This window comes from Temnothorax longispinosus, unplaced genomic scaffold, assembly GCF_030848805.1.
Source record: "Temnothorax longispinosus isolate EJ_2023e unplaced genomic scaffold, Tlon_JGU_v1 HiC_scaffold_446, whole genome shotgun sequence".
Lineage (NCBI taxonomy): Eukaryota > Metazoa > Arthropoda > Insecta > Hymenoptera > Formicidae > Temnothorax > Temnothorax longispinosus.
This window is the reverse complement of record NW_027270282.1, coordinates 1-9,068: the sequence shown is the minus strand read 5'-3', so window position 1 is coordinate 9,068 and position 9,068 is coordinate 1. Positions and strand designations below refer to the sequence as shown.

Below are 9,068 nucleotides of genomic sequence, written 5' to 3'. Positions count from 1 at the left end.
ACGCCACATTACTAGCGCCAGTTTGCATCAAGTGTTTACACTTGCATTTTTTACTGGCATTAGTCGACTGGCGCGGCCTGGCGCCACCAATCATTGCGTGTGAAAACCGGCCTTTAGTTCATTGCCGCCCCTCGCGGAACGTGCACGTGTGCAGGAGAAGAAGTTACTTTTTTCCTTCCTGAAGTAAGTTTTCTTACGTGCATAAAATCTGAAATATTTTTCTTTCTTTATGCCGAAGGTATAAGGTTTTATTTTTATGTTTTATATGGATTATTTATGTTGATGATTTGCATAATACGATTGACTTTCATCCAGATATTTATGTAAAAAATTTACTTCGAATTATAAAATATCATTAGGGGACTGCAATTGTAACATCAATGCCTGGGAACAGTTGTAGCGTTACAATTGTCCCCGTTGCTCGGGGACAACTTCAACTTAACCTAACCCTTTAAATATATATGATTATAAATAATCTTTTAGTTGAGAAAACAGTATTATTTGTTTTTGTTTGCTATAATGTAAAAATACTGATATTGTCATGTAACAAATTATTTTATCATTAAAGTTGCATTTTTTATAGAAAATTCGTAAGATTGATTACATAAACCTACTAAATAACTATTATTTTGTTTATAGATGATGTGGTACAATCGTTCCCCTCTGCTGTTACAATTGTCCCGGGGGTTGGGACGGTTGTAACAGTATTCCTCATATTCTTTAAACAATAATAACTTTATTCCTAGTTACATTACTGAATTCAGCACAAGAAAATTTTGTAGTCAAATAAATTCTACATTTAAAGGTACAGGTCTTTTTTACGTAGATATTATATTTTAACTGTTATAAAATCTTAAACTCAAAATGTTACTTTTGTCCCCGGTCTACCCTACTACAAATTCCAAGCCATAAATTTACTACATTAAACCAATTTTTTATGGTCCCTTCTGAAGGTAATATAAAACCGAACTCCTCGCGCATTTTTCTATATAAACTTGGCGAAGTGTAATGCATTTTTTTAGTCAATTGTTTTTCTTTGTCATTATACACAGTTCTTTCCTTGTGAAAAAGTTGCATTATTAAAAATGTTAAAAGAAAACCTTGCACTCTTCGTAATAAAGCATTCAAAATACTGTTGTCTGGCAAATTACCTGCCATAATTTTTTTTCGTAAACGAACAATTACGGCTTGTTTTGCTCTAAGCATGAGTTTTGATTTGTCATTACATCTTTTTAATTGGTTTATCTGAGCGTTCTTATGTGTTATTTTTCTATTTAAAATGCGTATTTGCCCATAATGCTCCTGACATGGCATATCCTCGTCTATTGATTCATCATCATGAAAATCGACAGGATATAATAATAGTTCCGCATTCTTTTTTAATCTTCCGCTTGGATATATCATATTTGTTGGAAAATGTCTACTACATAAAAATATTTTCTCGTGTGCATAGATGCAATTTATATATTGTACAAATTGCATCTATGCACACGAGAAAAGATTTTTAAAAATTTGAGTTACACCACTGTGGTTTTTACCCCTCCATATATAATATACTTTTACTTCAATGCAGCTGTATATAAATTATTTCTATAAATATTGTTTGAAATTTATTAGATTTAATGTATCACTTTTTAACCACATTTTATTATTTTTTAATTTCATATTTTATAAGTAAATAAATATAAAAAAATATAAAGTATTAGTGTGTATACAGGGTATTCGCCATTTTGACATTATATAAATATATATTTTTCTTATATATATTATAATTATACACTACAGATTATTTTCCTATAATTCCACAGTGATATTACAGGCTATTATTATCCTGTAATATCGGCAAGATATTCACAAAAAAAAATATTCTACTGATAAGTGGGGAAATTTGTTTCTTAAGATGATTTTTGAAAAATTATATATTTGCGCTGGTTATGACATATGTAGACTATATATAACACTTACATCAAATTCAGAAGTAGTCTACCACGTAAGGCAGTTGGCTCACGATCCAGAGGTCCCGAGTTCGAATCCCACCAAGGTAATGTTTTTCAAATACAAGAAAATATTTATAATCATAGACTGCATCTTAAGAAACAAATTTAGTTATAAAATAGTAATAAAATTTCAGAAAAATATTTTTTTTTATGCCGGGTGACTATCGAAAATCAGTGTCCTCTAGTATTAAGAGGACTGCAATCTTAAGTTTAGTGTCTCATGGTTAGAGGATATCCAAAAAATTATAACTCAAGTGATACACATCACAAAATTACGTTTACCTTATCAAAAATGAGTCGCGCTTCAAGTGATCTATTATTACAATTACAAAAAAGAAATGATATCTCTTTTTAAATTACAGCGCCAATTACAAAGAACATATTTTTCGAGATACAAAGATTATGTCTACCACTTGTTACTTAGATTTTTTCGAGGTATAATATTACCACTGCTTTTCTTCGATTAGAATAAAAGATTGAATCATGAAGAATTACACAGAGGTAACAGTATAAAATACAAATATTTTATTAAAATATTTAAACCCAACAAGGGAATATAAGGTATTTAAATACAAAGTTTATATATGTATTTTAAAAGATTTAATCGCATCGCAAAAAATTACAGAGGTAACAGTACAAAAAATAAAAATATTTTATTAAAATACATAAATTTTTCTTGTCAAAAAACTGCAAGTATATATGCTATTCGTGAAATAAAAAAAAGGCATAGTTTTTTTAAGAAAAAATATGTAACATCAACAATGTATAATCAACGGACATTATATATATTTTAACTTTTATTTATTGTATTACAATTATTAATAAAATTATATAATTTCCTTCATTTACGGTCATACTTATTCGTATCCTGCGCCGTGACATTGTCATAAGTACGTTCCGAGCTCATGTGTACCAATGGGCCTGCTTAGTCTGCCTAATTCTCTATTAACATTTTTTGTCATATTTTGTAAAGGTTTATCTATGGTAATTTCATAAAGGAATCATTCCGCCGCACATGATAAAAATTGGAATACATTATACGTAGAATTTAAAAATGTAAAGATTTTTTGCATAAATACATTGTCATATTTATATTTAACAGACTGTTAAATCTACATATAATTTTCTGCAAAAACTAATGATGTTACAATCACGCCAATATTTGTTTTACTGCCCTAAAAAATAAACAAAATTTTATATATATTGCATAAATATACATTTCAAACATAAAGAAACGAGTATGAATTAAAATAACAATTTTAGCCGAATAAATATATTACAACTTCTCTCTACAACTAATTTTGCATGTGAATATCTTAATGGGGACAAAAAAATAATTTGAAAATGTTCTTTATCAATTCTTTTACAAACTGCGGAGAGAGTATTACAAGATACATGTGGTGCAACAATAAAAGTAAAGTTTTATGGAAATGCACCTATCGGATTCTACAAATACAAATATCCTAAGAAGCTTTGCGAGCAAGGAAGTTATGGTGCTAAAATATTTTATTTCTTAGCCAAACATATGGATGGAGATATCAACAATAACGTAAAATACCAGTGGTTGGATTATGAAGAATTAGAAAAAGTATTACCCACTGGAGTACAACAGAGTATTTCACAATTTATGTTTACGTAAAGAATAAAATATAAAATATTGAACTCATTCTTTGATCTCTTATTAATATTGTCTATTATTACCGTAATATTAACATTATAACGGACTCCTAATATCCTTTTTAAAGAAAAATATTCCCCTTTACACAAACATTTATGCACAGTCACGATTATTAAATTTCATGTTTGATATTCTTTAACAAAAAAATTTTTTAGGCACATATTTTTCGTTACTAAAGAAAATATTTTATGCATATATTATTTTTAAGTAGTAGATTAATTATATAGAAATAGACAAAAATTAATTAGATCAATTTTATCAATTTTTTAATTTGTAATTAACATTATAAATTATAAAAAAAAAAATTATTAAAATAGTGTTTTTTATATTAACAAAGTATATCTTACAATTAGAATCTCCCGGGTCTCTTTCGTCCAGTATATTTGGAGTCATCTCTAACTTCTTTTCCTTGCCGGCGCCGCCTTTCTTTCTTCTCTAAAATCCAGTTCTTACTTTTCTTCAATGATTTACCCTTGGCTTTCTTTATGTATTCCCTATGTACAAAAAAATTATCACAATTTTTGGAAGGTAAAATAGAGAAATAATAGATATAACAGACAACGAGAGGATCAAACCTTCTTGAATTAGCGACGGTTTGTCTATCTTCGTTCTCTACGCCTAGTGCCTTTGGAAGCGGAGCAGCTCCTCCGGTCATTAAAACCAAGACCATTTTCTTTGCTTTTGCGCTATTCGGAAAATCGACAACTACACCGCCATAAAAGCCAGCTTTTGTGGCTTGTGCCGTAATTAATTCAATCAATCGTTCCTGTTCCCCGTTCTCTGGATAGAATTGTAACACTGCTCTTGCGCTTCTTGACAGGCATGCATACAACGTTAAGAAGAAACGATATAATTAACGTTTTGTAGGATTGTGCAAAGTTTTGCTTGCATAGCACAACCACTGAAGCGCAGAAATACTGACAGCCCCATCAAACGTACCAGCTTTAAATGGCAATCCTTGACCTATATCTCCCAAAATTAAGTCACCATCTAATTCTCTTTCATCACAGCTACGTATAAAAATAATGTAATGTGTTAATATGATTATATATCATCTTTCACGCAAATTTTTACAGACAGCGTTACTAGCAACGTGCACAACTTCATTTGAGGTTATAATTGGGTACAACATTCATCGCACAATACTGTTATACGTGCAAATCGGAAACGTACCTCGAGTCCAACTCTTCTGCGATCAACGAAGTCGGGATCGAACGTGTCAGTCGTCACTTTCTGCCAAGCGTAGAGAACCTTCTGTTCCAGCAGCGGTGCAATGGTAACACGATGTAGGGATACGAAATCTCCAGATAAGAGCACGAAGCAATTCAAATTCAGTATATCGCCAGCACGATTATACGGTGTTACTGCCGTTTCGCGTACGCGCGTGCGGCTCGTGCAAACGTTATTAACGCGCGGCCGCAATCGCGCGGCAGAAACGCCTCGTGTGAACAGGCTCCTTGATCTCAGTATCAGCTCCCTGCCGTCAATATAAAAATAAAAAATAATATAATAGGTTAACCTGTATGTATAAACACTCACGTAAACGTAGTAAACAGTAAATAGGTTATTAACCTGTATGTATAAACACTCACGTAAACGTAGTAATAAACAGTAAATAAAATAAGTATAATAGTATAGTAATTAATCGTCGCGTCGCGTAAAGAGTCACGGTCGGTCTCGCTCCGCGCGTACTTCGTACTTAAGGCCTTGGCACATAGAAAAACTTAAGCAGTAAAACTCAACCAGTAAGCAAATCAGCCAATCACAGTCAAGAACTTAAGGCACGGCCTTAAGCGGTAGCGAATCCATACTGTTGATTTCTTACTGCTTAAAGTTTTACTGCTTAAGTTTTTCTATGTGCCAAGGCCCTTACCGTGTCTCTCGAGTCTCGAATGCTCTCGAGATAGGTTAACTGATGAATAGGAACCATAGACTTATATAGATAGACCGGCCCCTGCCGTAAGAGCACGCGTAGGAAGATAGACGGTGCAGACATAGCCCGTGGATATGGTCCTCTCTCTTTCTTCTGATCGCTTGGTGGGGATAAAAGTCTAGACTAGTGGGGACTAGTAGGGAATAGGGATGGGGGAAACGCACACATTGCTCGTCAGTAGATGAAAGGCAGATGGAGGGGAGAATAATGGCAAAAACATGCTGTATCTGTATGAAAGACCTTGGTATGACGGAAGATGTGACTTTTTATCGGTAAATATTCAATGTATATTATATTACATTATAGAATAAAGTTAACCCAAAAAAACAACACTGTTTTTCATATGTCTCCTCCGTGAGATTTGCAAGTAAAAATATTTATTCAAAACATTTTCTGCACATGTAAAAGAATATTTGGAGATTGTCGTTCTTTATTATATGAAAATAGTAAAATGTCAAAATGTCTTAAAAGATTTGAAGGTTATAATAACGATAAAGCTTGTTATGTGAAAAAAAAATTGTAAACTTATTTAGAACAATACAATTATAGATTCTGCTTTACGTAAACTGAAATGTACTGTAAATGTGTTTAAAAATGCCTTTTCCAACATATGCATGCGTTAGATTAGATTGTACGCGTAAATATTGCATTATGTTGGTTGTTATATGTTGAAAGCAATCGGAATACACTTCTAAATATAATTTAAGTAATTATATGGTAATCATTAAATAAAAAAGCAGAGGAGTGCATAACTCTTGAAAATTTGCAAATGATAGACAAAAATATTATAGATTACACTAACTATATTCAGTCATTACAAATAGTCGATAAGAAGACTGGTGAACGTATACCCATTTTGCAAAGAAAAAAAGAGTCGGTTTTTGGGGTTTTATTGTAAGCATGAATAGCGCGTTACATGTAGCAAAATATTTATTTGAAAGAAAACTTATTACATATTTACTAACATATAAAATGTCTCAGGATCACATAGAGACATTTTTTTCAAGTATAAGAAGAATGGGAGGATTTAATAATAATCCGACTTGTCTCCAATTCAAAAGGTCATATAAGAATTGATGACCCATGTTCATGCAATAGTACCAGAAGAAGAAGAAATTGTACCGTCCAAGATGAAACCCACATTCTTAAACTTGAAATAGAACAAAACAACGCGGATGAATTATTAGTTGATAACATTTTGACATTGTCTGATCATGATTATGAGTCCTCAAATAGTTGGTGCTGGAATGAATACAATTCAGAAGTTGTAACTTACATAGCTGGAGTTGTGGTTAAAAGTATTAAGGATAAAATTAAATGTGATATGTGTCGCCAAAGTTTAGAGATTAAGGTAACCAAATCTTTATTATTAAGAATAAAAATAGGGGAGGATTATTATTTCCTAGTGATTCAGTTATTAAAATTTGTAAAGTTGCTGAGCGTGTTCTTAGACAACATAAAAATCTATTTACAGTTAAAAATTTAATGAATAGTTTTATATATAGCGCAAAACGTTTGTTACCTAATGATATATTTAGTTATTTAGATGATTTTATCCAAATAACATATGTGTTGATACTCATAAATCTGAATTAGTACATCAGGTTTTGCATAAATATTTTAACATAAGATTACACCACAAAGCTAAAAACAGTATAACAGATATAAAAAGAATAAGAAGTTTTCATAATCGATTAGTTATATTTGCTAATCAATAATTTCTTATATAAGTTTAAATATATAATCTTTAATACCACGTTAATAGCGTTTTTACAGAAAAACATACATTTTTAATATAAAATATTTACATTTAAAAAAGTAGTTTTATGTTTTATGTTTTATGTTTTATATTTTATGTTTATATAAAATATTCTTTAATATAAAAAATATGTTTTTATATGTTTATATATACAAGATATGACGTCATATGTTTATGAAAGAAAGTTAATATGAATAAAACATTCAGAAACATGCAAATTGCTTTTTTATTTAATGATTACCATATAATTACTTAAATTATATTTAGTAAGTGTATTCCGATTGCTTTCAACATATAATGTTCGAATTTAGCGCGTTCTCAAAATATCGACTCGTTCGTGAAATCGATAGCGTAGCGGCGACCACGGTGCGGAAGCTAGAGCGCGCTACCGATTCTCTTTTGTCGTTACCGGTCCGAGCTTGCGACGCGACGAGCCGCGTTCCGCGCCATTCGCTCAAGGTCTAAGATACAGTACGCACGTTTCGAGATCGTGGTCCTTTTGCTCGATTAGTAAGATTCGTTCGAATCAGCGTAATCCCGATAAAGTGCGATCGAGTTAGATCGTTCGGTCGTATACATTAATTGTACGAGGCGTGATTCGGAAAATACGGAAGAATATTCTGTTCGGAAAGTATCGTATAAAGCTGCGCCATTGAATAAGTACTTTCGGCCTCGTGCCCGCGTTAACACGCGTGGTGTGATTCTCGAGATCACGACGAGATTGATTCCTGCGTGCGTGCGTTTTCCGTGGTTATTACTGCTAAGACAAGAGAAAGAGAGAGCGAGAACATTCCAGCCGACGCCCGAAGGACGAAGGACGCGTGCTTATAAGAAGGACGAATTCCGCTGGCGCTCGAGAATTACATCCCTGGTTAATGCAGCCTATGACGATCGAGCTGAGTTCTTCAACGTTAAGTACTTCGTTTCTTTCTTGTCCGGGTCTCGGATAAGCGTGGACCACGCCATTGCGGGCTCTTTCAAGCCCTTCCGATTACATCGGATAACGCTGTCTAATGACGGTTTCTATCGCGAGATAGATCGCAATATAGATAAGCCGCGCATCGGTTTACGCCACGTGTACACGCATTAATTGTATTTCTACCGAATTCCGAGTTGTTTTTGACTCGAGACGCTTCGTTGTGTTTATGTCGGTACGGTAAAACAACCTTGATATTTGATACCTCATTGTTTAGCCCGTCACGCGGGTCTCTTACGTTCCAGTAACAAAGTAAAGATTCTCGGAAAAGGCATTACATGTTATACCAAATTATATAGCGTTCTATTAATATTCATTATATTTCTTAGTTTCGATATTACGTTGCGCATTATTCAAAGAATTAGTTCAAGTTTTCGTTGCGAGATAGAAAAGTAATGTGATTTGCGATCACGACACGTACAGTGTCTTTAAGAGGCAATAATAACATAATTATTGCCAACCTTTATATTATATTTAATTTGCTCTTTATTTTTAGGATATAAGGATGATTATCCTTCGACTTTAAGTTAGAATGTGCTATTATTCTATGTGTTTGCCATTTATATTGATTACTATTGTATGCTTTATTAATATTGTGTCTCTGCTCATCAGGAAGAGCTTTTGTAAATATACTGAGATAACTAAATCCCTGTTGCTCGTTCACCTTAGTAACATTTCACTGCTTGTATACATTATATTTTTAAACATATAACAACCACATAATG

The 9,068-nt window shown here is 32.4% G+C and overlaps 1 pseudogene; it reads right to left on the bottom strand.

The window, feature by feature from the left end:
* Window positions 1–2,625: 2,625 nt before the first annotated feature.
* Window positions 2,626–4,685, bottom strand: LOC139824572 (18S rRNA (guanine-N(7))-methyltransferase-like; annotated as a pseudogene).
* Window positions 4,686–9,068: the final 4,383 nt, after the last annotated feature.